The following is a 16,001-nucleotide window of genomic DNA, read 5'->3' as shown; positions in this document are numbered from 1 at the left end:
AATAAAATAAAAAGACTTATTCAAAACTCCACTAGAAAAAACGCGTCATTCAGAACTGAACCTTTTCTAAATAGATACGGACTCCAGCTTTCTCATCCATTAACAGAATCCCTACATTCTAAATGCCACCTAGATGGAACGCTGCCGAACACAGTCTGCATCGTATCCTGCATTTTATAGTCAGAATGACTCAAAGCCTCACAGGAGCTTCATTCCATAATATTCCACAGAATTAGCAGTCAAATTCAGGTGGATCAAGTTCTTGCTCCTTGGGAAAACACTAGTTCACTGCTGTTTTCCAATGAGGAACAGTCTAGAAGGCAAACACGGGCACAAGAGAAGCGTGGAGGTCAGTCACTGTGTGTTCTGTACTTCACCTGCATTCCAAACACACCTCGTGCTCTATCATCATTACTCCTTTTATTTCTCACCTACAACTCCAGGCTGCACGCTCAGTGATAACAAAACTGTATGGGGTTTTGGGGGTTTTTTTTACATTTTTTTTTGAAAGATGATTTTGTGATTTAGGAAATTCTGTACTTCTCTTTTTTTTTTTTAATGTTTACTTATATTTTTGAGAGAAGAGACAGAGCAAGAGCACGAGCGACAAAGGAGCAGAGAGAGAGGGAGACACAGAATCCAAAGCAGGCTCCAGGCTCCGAGCTGGCAGCACAGAGCCCGACGCAGGGCTCCGACCCACAAACAGTGAGATCATGACCTGAGCCCAAGTCGGATGCTTATCGACCGAGCCACCCAGGCACCCTACAAAACTGTATGTTTTAATCAGCTCAGGCCGCTCTAACAAAATACCAATGAACTGCTGGCTCAAACGACAGACACTTAATTCTTATGGTTCTAGAGGCTGCAAGTTGTAAGATCAGAGGGCCAGCATCACCGAGTTTTGCTGGACTCTCCTCCGGGTTTGCAGACAGCTTCCTTCCTGTCTCCTCACAAGGTTGCAGAGGAGAGACCTCTGCTGTCTTTCCTCATAAAGGCACTAATCCCTTCATAAGGTCCCCCCTCTCCTGACCTCATTTAAACCAGCTATCTCCCAGAGCACCTGGGTGGCTGAGTTGGTTACGCGTTGGACCGCGGCTTGGGTTATGATCTCAAGGTTCGTGAGTTCGAGCCCCGCTTCGGGCTCTGTGCTGACAGCTCAGAGCCTGGAGCCTGTTTCAGATTCTGTGTCTCCCTCTCTCTCTGACCCTCCCCCGTTCATGCTCTGTTTTCTCTGTTTCAAAAATAAATAAACGCTAAAAAAAATTTTTTTTAAAATAATAAAATATTTCAAGCAAGCACACAAACAACATATACATTTTTGGGGGAGAGGGCACATTTCGGTCCATTGTACCTACTCAAGAGTGTCCCTTCTTATAACAGTAATGATTGCAGTAACAAACATAATTCGAGAGCTCGTTCTGTGCCGGCATGTGTCACACGCAGGTGAGAGAACCGGGCGTAGTTCATTAGCTAGACTAGGGTCACAGCTGCTACGCTGTCGTAGCGCTAAGATTTTCGCCCAGGCAGCCTAACAGTAAAGCTCAAACTCCTAATTCTCTCCCTGTTCTGCCTTAACTAGAGGAAAAATGATTTTGAGATCTGAACAAGTGAATTCAGGAATTTACTATTTTAGTTATAACACTTTTGAACTGGGTACAGAAGGGCTCCAAATATCAAAATGATTCTTTTGATAACTACTCATAAGAAAATAAACCAGACAGGGGCGCCTGGGTGGCTCAGTCAGTTAAGCATCCGACTTCATAAACCCGAGGTTCTTGAGTTCGAGCCCCGTGTCGGTCTCTGTGCTGACAGCTCTGAGCCTGGAGCCTGCATCGGATTCTGTGTCTTCCTCTCTCTCTGTTCTTCTCCCGCTTGCACCCTGTCTCTATCTCTCTCAAAAATAAATAAAGATTAAAATAAATTAAAAAAAAAAAAAAAAAAAGGAACCAGACCGCCCCGCCCCCCCCCCCCAAAAAAAATGCAGACAACAGAGACTAAGAGGAAAGCACAACTCTGAGGAGTTTACAAACACCAGCGTGAAAGGGGTGACTCTCTGAATGCCAATCAGATGAGACACACATCACAGAAAGCAACCAGAAGTGATGACCTAACAAACTGGCCAAGCAGGAAACGATGAGTGATGTATCTATCACTCCCAGGGACCAGTGAGGGCCTAGGGAACCAGCATGGTCAAATACTGCTGGTGAATATTTATCTGCATTCCTTCCAGAGAGGAAATCTGAAAATACATGTTTAAAGCTCCTCGTATGTGTTCTCCTCACCAAGTAAACATGGGTACTTAAAAACGTCAAGATGTACGCAAAAGTTTATGTATAAGGGCAGTCATGATATTGCTTCACAGATCAATTTATATATATTCTGGTAGGTAAAACACACTATTTGTTAAAAAGTTGAGAAAACACAGATTTTTAAAGAGACAGAAACAAAGAGCTTTGGATATTACTTGTCAGAATTAACCAGTGTTATAATTGGGCTCTTCTCTTGGTCACGTATATATACCTATACTTTCATAACTCGTTGCTTTGTAACTTATTTATTTTTAATGCTTATTTCAAGAGAGAGCATGTGTGTGTATGAGTACGCAAGCAGGGAAGGGGTAGAGGGAGAGAGAATCCCAAGCAGGCTCCACACTGGCAGTACAGAGCCTGATGTGGGGCTTGATCTCATGAACCAGGAGATCATGACCTGAGCTGAAAACAAAAAGTCAGATGCTTAACTGACTGAGCCACCCAGGTACCCCTGAAACTTTTTGTTTTTTAAGTCATCTTGGCAAGTTATTGATGCCAAAAATAGATTCATGTCACTTTTAATGAATACTTAGTATTTTGCTCCATGAAGAGCATATTTGAATCAACTCTTGATGGGCTTTTTTTTTTTTTTTTTTTTTTTAGCGTTTATTATTATTATTATTTTAGAAAGAGAGAGGAGAGTGCAAGTGGGGGAGAGAGGCAGAGGGAGAGAGAGATTTTTTTTTTAATTTTTTAAAAATGTTTATCTTTGAGAGAGTTTTTAAAAAAATGTTTATCTTTGAGAGAGAGAGACAGAGTATGAGTGGAAGAGGAGCAGAGAGAGGGGGAGACACAGAACCCAAAGTAGCTCCAGGCTCCGAGCTGTCAGCACAGAGCCTGACGTGGGGCTCGAACCCACAAACAGTCGGACGCTCAACCGACCGAGCCACCCAGGCGCCCCCCTCAATAATTTTTTTTTAAAGGAGGGATTAGTCACTTTGAATGCCTAAAAGAAATCTAGAGAGAAATATTCTTTGGATGGGGCTCAGAGGACAAGAAAATCAGTATCAGGTGAGGAAACAAAGCCCAACGAGGAAGCGAGGGCGAGGAGCGGATCTGAGCAGGAAGGAAAAGCTAGCCTCGGACGGAGAGAAGACCACTACCCTCCGACAGGGCGAAGGAGGGAAGGGTGTGTGCGGAAGCAGCGTAGACAGCAGGTGCGGCACTGAAACCGAGGCGAGGCAGAGGCTGCCTCTCGTGGTGAGGGGAGGGTGGGGGCGGCTTGCCGGGAGTCGCACGTCTTCAGCACCACTGCAACGAGGACGCCGCACTTAAGTCACTTGCCCGAGTGCTCTTCCCACGCACTGGCAGCACCTGCTGTCAAAACGCCCCCAAAACGCCCCCACGTTTACACAAGTATCTGAAGTTCATTTGAAAAACACTGTCACACACCAAGCATCCGGGCATCATCCCCAGTATTTCTCACACGGGAAAGCTGCTCTTCTTTTCACTAATGTTTTTAAAGTTGATTTATTTACTTAGAGAGAGACAGAGACGTGCAAGTGGGGGAGGGGCAGGGGAGGCGGAGCGTCCCAAGCAGGCTCAGTGGCATCAGCGCAGAGCCCGACGCAGGGCTTGAACTCCTCAACTGTGAGATCCTGACCTGAGCCGAAACCAAGAGTCGGACGCTTAACCGGCCGAGCCACCGGGCGCCCCGTCTGCACCACCTTTACTCATCCGGGTGTCACTCCTGTTCTCAGATTCTACTCAGCACTGAGAGAAATCAAACACACACTGACTCAAGTTGACAGGTAACGAATTACGGGAACACTTTCCACAAAGCTCACGCAGTCACGGGGTAGAGGTAATTCTGCGTTTCCGCTTTGCTCTCTACAAAGCAAGTCTTCCAAGCCTGATGCCAACGTTTCTCTCACCACTCCAGGTCTCTGAGTTACAGAGGACGGAAGGGAGGTGGATCACAGGAACTCACACCCGACCACGTGATTCCCGACGAGGCAGGAAGTAGAAAGAAGAGCCGCGGGAGGGAGGGAAGCGGCACTGGTCCTAACCTGCAGCCTCTTCCGTGGGAAACCGAGGGAAGCTGTGAAGAGGGCCCATGCGCTTTTGGTCCCGGAAGTCCCAGCCGGCTATCACTGGGAGGACCAGAGACTAACATGAATGGAGATGTTCTGCCTCCTGTTCTCAAGCCCTCCCGAGCTCACCCTCTCGCCTCCAGGCTTCCAGTACAAATAACAACCTCCTCCCCTGCGCTGCAAAAGCCCCAGCTGGGCCTCAGACCATATTAGCTTCTGGTAACTCAGAACTATAGGCCGGCAGCCCAGAGGCAGGATGTGAAGAGGCAGGCGGATTTCTGGCAGGGGAGAAAGGGAAAGCAAGGAGATAGCGGGCCTGGGTTTTAGTAACCTCAGAACCTTTCCCAGGACACCTGAAATACTTATGGAAGGAAAACAATCTTTACTAAGGCAAAGTCCAATAATCCACGACTTCCCGCAAATCCACTTGTGATTTCCTCGAATAAAATTAGTATTTGACAACAGCGCTACCATGTTATGGTGAACTACTGTTTGACATCAACGTGACATTCAGTTTCCTTTTGAAAGGTAAAACTGTACAAGCTCTAAGCCTCCATGCACCTGCAGATCCTCTGAGCACAACAGCTGGCTTCTGCATGGTTACTGCTAGGCTTTCCAGGTGAAAAACTAACCCAGATTGATCATTTGTTACATGTACAATTTTTTCTTTTACTAGAAACGAACAGATTTAAAATAAAGAGGTGAGCTATGAGTTTACCAGACAGAAGTAAACAAAAGAAGGAATGGTAACATTAACATCAGATACGGGGAGGGGCACTTGGGTGGCTCAGTCGGTCGAGCATCGGTTGAGCACTCTTGATTTTGGCTCAGGTCATGATCCCAGGGTCATGGGATCAAGCCCTGTGCTGGGCTCCACAGTGTGGAGCCTGCTTAAGATTCTCTCTCCCTCTCTGCATACCCCCCCCCCCCACTTGCTCTCTCTCTCAAATTAAAAAACAAAAAAACAAAAACATCAGATAAAGGGATATTGGTCAGACATAAGTTGAAAGCATTAAACAGGATAAAAAGGATCTTATAGAAGGCATAATTTACAAAGACAGGACACAGTCCTATATGAACCAGTGACGTACTGTTACATACATAAAGAAGATCTTCCAGAAATGCAAAAAAGATTGTTTAAAATACATTTAAGGTGGAAATCTTAATCACACCTCTTCTAGAATTAGACTGACCTAGGAAATGTATCAGAGAACTAAATTCTAAAATCAATAAACCTGAATACTAAAACCAGTAAACCTGATGAAACAGTCATAGAACTTAAAAAAAAAAAAACATTTTTTTTTTCATGTTTATTTCTTTTTGAGAGAGAGAAACAGAGCACAAGCAGGGAAGAGGCAGAGAGAGAGAGACACAGAATCCGAAGCAGGTTCCAGGCTCTGAGCTGCCAGCACAGAGCCCAAGAAGGGGCTCGAACCCACAGACCACAAGATCATGACCTGAGCCCAAGTCAGATGCTTAACTGAGTGAGCCACCCAGGCAACCCCAGCATAGAACTTTTATTTATTTATGTACATACTTATTTATAGCATAGAACCTTTTAATTCTAAGTAGAAAATATACATATTTTAACACCCATGAAATGTGTAATCATTGATTATGTACTTTCCAAAGAAGAAAATCTTAACTAAAACATACCGAATCTAATTCTCTGGTCACCACAAAACTGGAAAATAATACAAACATGACCACCATCATGCTGTGCACTTGAACTTACCCAGTGATGTATGTCAATTATCTCTCAATAAAACTGAAGAAAGAAATGGATTGAAAAGCTTAAGTATTTGAAAAAATGACATCCAATCCTGGATAACTCTTAGATCAAAGAAAAAAATGACAACATACGTAAAAAGCAATGAAAAAGAGAATACTTTATACCAAAAACTATGGAATGAGTTGTATTTAGAGGCAAATTTATAGCCTTAAAATGTCTTCATCAAAAATGAAAGAATAAAAATGAAAGAACTTAAAAAAATAAAGGCTCTTAGACTAATACTAAGAAATGGGAAAAGAACAAGAGAGTAGGAAGAGGAACTGTGACAAAAACTTAAACTGGAAAACAGAAGACAGTAAGTAAGAGTTGAAAAGCATTCAAAAAGAGACAAATCCTCTTGCAAGCCTGGTTCAAGAAAAAAGAAAACAAAAATATGTAAGGTTAGGAATGAGAAAACAACCTCATGTGCAGAGCAGACTGTAAGAATCACAAGAGAATTCTATACACAATACAATGACAACTAATTTGGGAAATCTGTTGAAAATGGAGGACTTCCCAGCAAAATACAAATTAAGGTTGATCCCTCCCCCATAGAAAAGTTGAATTTTAATTTTTAATTTTTAGAGAAAGAGAGCGTGCGCCCAAGTTGGGGAGAGGGGCAGAGGGAGAAGGAGAATCTTAAGCAGGCTCCACGCTCAGCACAGAGCCTGACATGGGGCTCGTTCCCATGACCTTGGGATCATGACCTGAGTCCAAATCAAGTCGGATGCTCAACCAACTGAGCCACCCAAGCAACCCAAAAAGTTGACTTTTTAAATGATCACAGAAGAGAGTGGACACATTATATATAAATTCTACCATGTAGAACTATATAATAGGATTTTGCAATTGATTTCTCTACTCAGTCTTAAAAGAGCAGATAATTCCAAAGTCACTTAAATTATTTCAGAACGTAGTAAAATATAAAATGCTCCCTAAAGTTATTTTAAGGGATCTAGTATCATTTTAAATATCAACATCTGATTACTACAGTACCAAAAAAAGCTCCCCTTTGTGTCAGTGTCACTAATAAAATATACATTCTATATAAAATATCAATAAATGGCACCCAACAGTGTATCAAAAGAATAATATACTGGATCAAAGAGAATAACTTGGAGATTCTATCAGTATTTTAGCAGGTACGGTACCAAAACCTTTTAATTTATGATACACTGATATATTTAAAGCACTGAATTTTCCATACTGGAACATGAAATGTCCATTTACTTGCCCTTAATGTCTTTTAATGATATTTCATATTTCTCATAAAGAAGTCTCTTTTGTGCAGTGTATTCATATTGGGTTCTTCCCCCCCCCCCATTTTATAACTGATATGCAAAAAAATTTAAGTTTCTGTATTCATTTAGCCACTTTGCTGAACCTTTTAATTCTAATAATTTTGTAATTTCATTCTTTTCTATTTTCCAGAAACAAAATTACATTATCCAAAAATAATATTTTCATTTCTTCCTTTCCTAACATTTTTGTCTGTTCCCTGTTTTATTACTTTGGCTAGAAAGCTAGCACCATGTTGAATATTAGAAGTGAAAGTAAATATTCCATTTTTTCCTGAGTTTAAAGAGAATGCTTCTATAGTTTTATCATTTAAGTATGACATTTACCATAGATTTCTTTTAAGTGCCTTTTATCAAGTTGCTGTTTGTCTATTCCCATTTTGCTAAGTGTTTTATTTATTTATTTTTGGGAGGTAGGGGAGAGAGGGAAGGAGAGAGGGAGAGAGAAAACGAGCAGGCAGGGGCAAAGAGAGGAAGAATCTTAAGCAGGCTCCAGCACAGAGGCTGACACAGGCCTCAATCTCACAATCATGACATCATGACCTGAGTGGAAATCAAGAGTCAGACGCTTAACTGACTGAGCCACCCAGGCACCCCTCCTATTTTGCTCAATGTTTTCTTTGAAATCAAAGTAGGTTTTGAATATTTGCAAAAAACACTTTACCGCTCGAGATGATCATATAGATCATACAGATTTAACCTCATATAAACTATTAATACAGTGATTTATAGCAACAGGCTTTCTAACGTTAAATCATTCCTGGGATAAAATCTTTCATTCCAGATGGACGGCATGACTGAATTTGCTACTATTTTATTTTAGGGCTTTGTATTGATGGGAGTTGGGCAGTTTTTTCTTCTGGTGCTATCTTTGTCAGGTTTTGGTATTAAGGGGATGCTAACATTATGAGCTGAACAACTCTCCTTAATGGAAGCACTCCAGGAATAAGGGACAGCATGAGCAAAGACCAGGGTGAAAAAGCACAGGATATGCTCAGAGAATAGGATTTAAGACTTCTTTTTCTCTTTTTTAATGTTTATTTATTTTTGAGAGGGAGACAGAGCATATGTGGGGGAAGGGCAGAGAGAGAGAGGGAGACACAGAATCTCAAACAGGCTCCAGGCTCTGAGCTGTCAGCAGAGCCTGATGTGGGGCTCAAACTCACAAACCGCAAGATCATGACCTGAGCTGAAGTCAGACACTTAACCGACTGAGCCACCCAGGTGCCCCAGGATTTAAGACTTCTTAAAATGGACTAAGTAACACAAAGTAGGTTTGACTCCAGTTGCTAATTAATCTTCAAGCACAACTCCTCTGCCAAAACACTTTGATATACTGCTCATTTTACATACAGAACAGACTCCAAACGTTCAAGATCCTTCCTACTTTATTTTTAAAAAATTTTTAAATGTTTATTTTTGAAAGAGAGCGCGCGTGCGCGCGCGCGCACGAGCGGGGGAGGGGCAGAGAGAGAGGGAGGCACAGAATCGGAAGCAGGCTCCAGGCTCTGAGCTGTCAGCACAGGGCCCGAATTGGGGCTCGAACTCACGAGCCTAGCCGTGAGAACGTGACCTGAGCCGAAGTCGGACGCTCAACTGACTGAGCCACCCGGGGCGCCCCAAAATCCTTCCTACTTTAACCTATTTTACATTTCAACCTGTGCTTTCCTGTGATTTTTGTTTGTTTAGAATGCTATATATGATCTACAATGGCACGTCCAAATCCTACCCACCTATCAAGGGAATAGTTCAAATACCCATGAAAAGTTCTCAGATCCAATTGAACTATGTCTGAGTTCACATGTGCTACAGCAAATTACTGTCAGCTTTTGGCTTGCCAACTCCTTAAGCTCTCTGACAGCTATACTATGTTGGTCAGTGTCACGCCCCCCTCCCCCAATTCACGACCTTCCCAGAACCTTAGAATGTGACTTTATCTGGCAATAGTTATTGTAAATGTAATTAGTTAAGATCAGGAGTAAGGTAGGCCCTTTGCCCAAGAAGGCTGTGTCCTTTTAAGAAGAAACACAAATACACAGAGAAAAACACCATAGGAGAAACTTCAAGAGATCCAAAAGATGCAGCTACAAGTCAAAGAACTCCTAGGATGGGTGCACAGCACCGGAAACTAGGAAAAGGCAAGGAAGTATTTTACCCAGAGTTTCAGAGGAAGCGTGATCCTGCTGACACCTTCATTTCGGACTTCCTGGTTCCAGAACTGTAAGATAATAAACGCGTTGTTTTAAGCCACCCAATTTGCGATACTTGGTTATCACAGCCCTAGGAAACTAAAGCAAGGGCAATTTAAATTTCTAATTTATCTTCCTAACCCCAACAGCGCTATGTCCCTAGTCCAGCTGAGACCTATGTAGGTACTCAAATCCTTCCACGAGTGGGCTTCCGGCAGCAGCAGTCAGCAACTGCCAGACCTTATGAGCTCCTGCTGGGAGACGACCAACAGCCAATGCTCGTAAGTGGTAAGTAAGCACCGTGACTGTAAGACAAGCAGCTACGCAGACGAACGGAAGCCGGAAACTAAATGAAACACGCGGCAGCCGGAGAGGGAAGAGCCTCGATTCCCCAGAGAGCGACCAGGGAGGAAGGCAGTTCTCGAGACGGGAGTCTCCGAGCCGCTCTCCAGACCCCGCTGAACAGCCCAGTCCTCTCCCCACCCTCCACGGCCGGGAACCCAGCAACTGCCACCTCCAGTCCAGGAGCCCCTCCTGCCCCCCTCCGCGCCGCCGCCTCACCTCCGCGGGCGCGTCCCGCTATGTTACGCTGTTGCATGGGGGGAGGGACTTCCTCCCCACACCCGGAAACCGGAAGGAGCTCTTTCCCGCCGGAAGGAGAGTGCAGTTGCTGCCGGGGTCGGATCCCGGAGGCTTGGGTGTGGTTGTGGCGTAGAGCAAGGCTGATCTCGGGCCACCCGCGGGGCGGGCGACGATATCGTCCTAGTGGGCAGGCTGGCTGGCTGGCGTGTCGGGTTTCGGGGAGTATGGCGGGGAACCGGAGTAGAGGTGAGAGGTCGGCGTATCTGTCGCGAGGGTCCTCGTCACCCAACCACGTATACGTCTCATACCTAACTCTTGCTCAGCTTTTTCGACCCCGTCTAAAAAAACAAGCCTGGTAGTTCACGGCGGTGCGGTGGGGAATATATGTGGAAGGGAGGAGTAAAGTTTAAGGAAAAATAATTCAGGAGGTGAATTTAACATAAGTGGTCCCTTAAGGGATGTGACTCCGGGGCCTGTGCATAACCAGGTCCTCTGAATCGGTGACTCCTGCTTGAGACAGCAGCACCTGTTGCATTAATTTGAAAACACACACAGGCGGGTGATTTTCAAGCTTCCTGAATCTGCCAGCCAAGTCATTGGGTGTCAGAGGAGGGACAGCCATCTGGGTCATCCCCCACGGTTCAGTTTTTAATGGAAGCATAGTGAGAGGAGTTAGGCTGAAAGTCAGGAATTAGAAATGTGTCCTTTATTTACATTTTATTATATTTTATTAAAAAATTTTTAATGTTCTTGAGAGAGTGAGTGAGTGGGGGAGAGGCAGAGACACAAAGACACAGAATCCTAAACAGGCTCCCAACGCTGAGCTGTCAACACAGAGGCTGACACCGGGTTTGAACTCACCAGCCGGTGAGATCGTAACCCGAGCCCAAGTCAGCGGCTTAACCTACTGAGGCACGCAGGCGCCCCTGTAGGCAGTTTCTGTTTCACTCACTCCTCTTGACCATTTAACTCCTGCTTCCATCAGTGACCACAGCAGGCTACACATCTCCCTTCTCTCACTTCTAGAACTCGAGACTTTTCAGTGGATTAATAACTGCACAGAAACGGACCCACTATTGAATTCATTATTATTGCTCCATGAGTAGGTGTTGAAAATGCCTTATACTTTACAGAAATCCTTGGTAGGTAGTTCTATATGTTTATTTGGGGGAGATTGGCTTGAGGTTCTTTGAAGGGCTGGGAACATATTTTTTTGACTTAAAATAATGAAGCCTAGGCTCTGAAAATTCCATAAACTGTTTAGGAAAGGATGAGATTTCAAGAATGACAGGTGCCTCCATATATGTAGTATTTTCCCCTACATCTGATACGGAAATTTGGGTAAAATTTTGGGGGGTGGGGTGAGGAAGCCTCTCCCATAAAATGACTTTTTTTTTTAAAATTTTTTTTTCCAACGTTTATTTATTTTTGGGACAGAGAGAGACAGAGCATGAACAGGGGAGGGGCAGAGAGAGAGGGAGACACAGAATCGGAAACAGGCTCCAGGCTCTGAGCCATCAGCCCAGAGCCCGACGCGGGGCTCGAACTCACAGACCGCGAGATAGTGACCTGGCTGAAGTCGGACGCTTAACCGACTGCGCCACCCAGGCGCCCCTAAAATGACTTTTTAAAGACACTTGACATTTGAGAAGGTATCACCTGTGGTCTTCTTCTCAGGTATCACCTGAATTTGTCATTACCTTTACAGCATATGATTTCCTCCATGAAAGTCTTAGATTCTAAGACCAGCAGAGAGTCATGGTGTGGCGTGCTATCAGGGCCAAGGGGTAACTTCCACTCATCAGCCTCCAAACATATAAACCAGATTGATGTTTGAGAACATTTAAAATATGTATGTTGTAGACTTCGGGCTCTCTCGAGAATCATCAAAACTATAATAAATATTAAATGTGTTAAAGATCTCTTGCAGGGATAGGAAGGAACCATGCTAAACCACATACATCTTCCTCAGATTCCCATAAACCCCTCCCACTCCTCCCAAGTTAGAAGTCACTGTTACTAACAGGGTTCTGTGGTAGATCTCTCAAGTGTATGGGGACAGAAGAAAGGCTGAGAATCACTCGCTATTTTTTATCTCCCTTTCCCCACTCAACACACAGTTTGAAAGTGCTTTGCTTTTTTTTTCTTTTGAGAGAGAGAGCGAGTGAGCACGAGAGCAAGAGGGTCAGCAGGAGGGGCAGAAGGAGAGAGAGAGAGAGAGAGAGAGAGAGAGAATCCTAAGCAGGTTCCATGCGAGTGTGGAGCCCAACCGTGAGCGAGATCGTGACCTGAGCTGAAGCCAAAGTCAGACGCTTAACCGACCAAGCCACTCAGGCGCCCCATGAGAGTGCTTTGCTTTCTGATGAAGAAATTTTCTTTTAATTTGGACGACAATTCGATGCCTCTTACCTCTTTTCAGGGATGTGAGCTTTTGAAAGCAGAATGCCTTTGCTTCCATGATCTGATCAGAGATTATGAAGATACAGTTCCTCCCTTTGGTTTGCATACAGTTAAGTGGAGCAGATACAGGTCAATGGTCAGTGTGCCACTTAAGTATTCAAGAAGAGGTGAGTGTGTGCAACTTAACTCGGCTGGGGAGGGGGGGGAATTAAGTGCTTCCGGGAATTGACTTTTAAGCTATACAGGCATTAGGAGGACAAGAAAGGGTAGGTCCATTCCAGGTACCTAGGGATCTGTGATCTGTGGCTTGTTTACAAATTGTGAATTACACAGAAGACAGGGTCAAGTGTCTTCTGCCTTTCTTCAGAGGTCTGTCCTTCTGAGGATAGTGCTCCTCTTGTTTTCCTTCTCTCTCCCTGTCCTTCTTCCCCTTAATTAGATGGATGTTGAGGATAGAAAAGAAGTCAGAGGGGAGGCATCTTTCTGACTGGCAGAGCAATAGGACAGGTTTACCAAGAAATAATGATTGTACTCAGGAAATCCATCCCTAAAAACTGCGTTCCTGCTTTGTTAAAATGCACAGCTGGGAAACCTCAATTTTGTTGATTGATTGCTTTCCCAGTGAATGGATTATCTTCTTGTCTCTAATCCAGTCTTTTCGAATTTAGGGGCCTCTCTTAAGCCCACATCTAGGCCTAGGAATGAGCATGGGGGAGGCAGCAAAATCAGAACCCAAGTTCATACCACAAAAGCATTTTTGTTGGCTATAACTGAGTGACTGCGTGTTGTTTGACCTGCAAGCTGGGTAGTTGAATTGTAATTCAAATCAATGATAGTTTAATTCCACTAGGATCTGATGAAGGTGGAACTAGGCAGAAAAACCTGATTCTGTCAAAGTCTGGGGAGAATGACGAAAAAGCAATCAATCAGTGAATCGGGCTTAATTTTTTTCTGGGACTGGGACTGGGACTAGCAGGAAACAAGCAGTGAAGTGGAAGACGCGACAGGCGTGACAAGAACTGGCACCTGTGCACTAGCAGCTCTAAAGTAATTACTCACTCGGGGCATCCATCGTGCCCAGCTCATCATCACGCTTCTTCTAGGAGACTTGCTGATGGAGAAGGTGCTGACGCAAATCCTGAACTCTCATCTTGCATTTAGATTCCTTAACCATGGATTGCAGTGAAGCACGTGTATGTTAGCGTTCCAGTCTCTGAACACTCGAAAAGTAGTTAGTTATCTAGAAGTAATCAAGTAGCATTCCTTTCGTGTCTTGACGTGCTAGAGGACAGTGTTTCAAAGGCTGGACTTGGTCTTCTGGAGACTAAGAAAATAGAGTCCTTGAAGTCAAGCCGACTCTGCTGTTAGCCTCCTAAATGAAAAGGTAGATAGAACAGGTCTTGTTTACAAAACAAATTCAAGACCTACTTATCTACCAACAGCATTTATACGTATAGTGTGGTCTTGCTGTGGAAAATAGGAACAGTAAATTGAGAGATTAGAAAGGGTGGGAAAAGGCAGTGAGCCCACAAGACTCTTCCTGTACTAACTGATAGGAAGGTGGCTGGAAATTGGAGAAGTTGTCCGGGAAAGCGGAGGACGGGACCTTTCCCGTAGTGCAGCCTTCGGAGGGTCCAGCAGGTTCTCTGGTAGCTAAGCCTCCTTGGACAGAGACGAGCGGATCTCATTTACAGAATGCCATGTCATGGTGAATTGTGCTGCGGGCAGCTGCCAGTGTGAGCCGTGTAAGGATATGATTCTGACAAATACTGAGAGGATGAGAAGCGTTAAGGAAAAGACCTCATTGCCCATGCAATCACTCTGCTTTATACTGGTCACCATGCTTGCGCTTCAGAAAGATTTTATTGGGTGTGTACAGGCAATGATTGCATATCATTGTCTGAATCAGCAGGAAGTCCATTAAACACACTTTTCCAAATAAAAGGCAATTTCATTTATCGGAAACCGGTGTCTCTGACCAACTTTCCAGTCCCATCTAAGGGTGCCTTAAATTCTGATTATTCTGAATTACTAAGCCCATGTTAGTTTATACTAAGATTCTGTGGTTATTTTACGTAGTCTCCCCTTTGTTGAGGGAAGCCAAAACTTATGTTAATAACCTACTCAAGAGTTAGAAAGTAATATAGGCAAAGCTAGGAAAAGAACAGATTGGTATCTTTTGTTTTATGTGCAGTGTCAGGGATTGTGGCTACAATATTCTGACTTTTTAAAAATCCGTTTTGTTTTTTGTTTTGTTTTTTAACAGATATATCAGCAGGTTGCAGCTGAACATGGCCTTGAGGTAAATCCTGCCCCTGTTGAAATTTGATTTCAGCAGATTATTCATGGTAATTTAGGAACTGGAATATTTTACAGAAAAAAAAAAGTTTCATTTGGTTCTGTTCTAGACTTATTTTTTCTTCTCCTAGAAGAACCATGTTTAAACAAAACTTCACTATGCTGAAGGACTGTGATGCTTTAAGTTGGTCATCTGCCTCATTTTAAAGTAAGTGAATTTTATATGTCAACACAAATTCTAGATGTTTTTTTTTCTTGATCAATAAAACTTGTACTCAAACCTTACAGGTGTCGAGTTTTTAATCATTTTATCCACGTTCAGGTTACATGTGAAATATTCCATAAAGCCTTTAGAGTGCTGAATTCAAATTTGCCGTATCCGTGATAGCCTACCTCCTGCTTGGTAGTTTGTGTTGCAGTGGCTAAGCTTGGTTTTGAATATCCACACATGTATATTCTGTTTGTAACTGGAACCATCTCCGTGTTTACATTGGCCGTCCCTTCCTTATCTCAGGGTAGTAAGACTGTCAAGTTGTTAATTCAGGAATCTGAGCCGCCGTGTGTATCAACAGGCAGGGTTTTGAGACAGGCGACTTGAGAGGCGTTCATCGCATCAGACTTTGTGCTGGAAAACACTAAAGTTTTAGATCACAGGATTTTCAGTTCCCACGAAACCATGAGTGATGAGACATGGGGCGTATCTGTGCAGAGGGGCATCCGCGGGGCGGAACAAAACGGTCTGAGAACTGCTTCACAGGCAGAGTCCCTTACTCTGCACCCATGCGTCCAAGGTCCAAGACGCAGTGTGCAGAGCTTTAGGTGGCAGCTGGAGAGCCGAGCGGAGAACCAGGAAGGCAGCCCGCGGGGCCGGTGCTGTGGGCACAGGAGGGCATGACAGCAGAGAGGCAGGAGGCCCCAGAGCTGCTGGCCCAGGGGCCGCTTTGCACACCGGTGCTCAGCTTTGGCCTTTGGCGGGCGAGGTTCTCTCTCCCGAAGGTGCCACGCATTTGCCATACGTTCTATATCGTGCGCTCCCGTGTTCGTCATTAAATCTCCCAGTCTATTGAGTCTAGTCTAGTCTATTGAGGCTAGTGCTATTTTTTCTTTGTTTAAAGGGACAC

General features: G+C 44.1%; 2 long non-coding RNA genes and 1 other non-coding gene across 3 annotated transcripts in view; 2 read left to right on the top strand and 1 right to left on the bottom strand.

The window, feature by feature from the left end:
• Positions 1 to 10,259, bottom strand: part of LOC123582446 — a 31,877-nt gene extending 21,618 nt beyond the window's left edge. The window contains exons 1-2 of the long non-coding RNA XR_006704383.1: positions 10,162 to 10,259; positions 9,567 to 9,629 (exon numbers count right to left, since the gene is read on the bottom strand). This is a non-coding gene — a long non-coding RNA (uncharacterized LOC123582446). The remainder of the gene's footprint in view (positions 1 to 9,566; positions 9,630 to 10,161) is intronic.
• A 57-nt stretch (positions 10,260 to 10,316) lies between these two features.
• On the top strand, positions 10,317 to 15,165 carry LOC123582447. The gene is made up of 3 exons (XR_006704384.1): positions 10,317 to 10,428; positions 12,602 to 12,749; positions 14,849 to 15,165. It is a non-coding gene; the product is annotated as an uncharacterized LOC123582447 (long non-coding RNA).
• Positions 13,900 to 14,026, top strand: LOC123584709. Its single transcript, XR_006705654.1, has one exon. It is a non-coding gene; the product is annotated as a small Cajal body-specific RNA 15 (non-coding RNA).
• Positions 15,166 to 16,001: the final 836 nt, after the last annotated feature.

Source organism: Leopardus geoffroyi, chromosome B3 (assembly GCF_018350155.1).
Source record: "Leopardus geoffroyi isolate Oge1 chromosome B3, O.geoffroyi_Oge1_pat1.0, whole genome shotgun sequence".
NCBI lineage: Eukaryota > Metazoa > Chordata > Mammalia > Carnivora > Felidae > Leopardus > Leopardus geoffroyi.
Note: the sequence above shows the minus strand (reverse complement) of the source record. Positions and strands in the feature narration are given on the sequence as shown.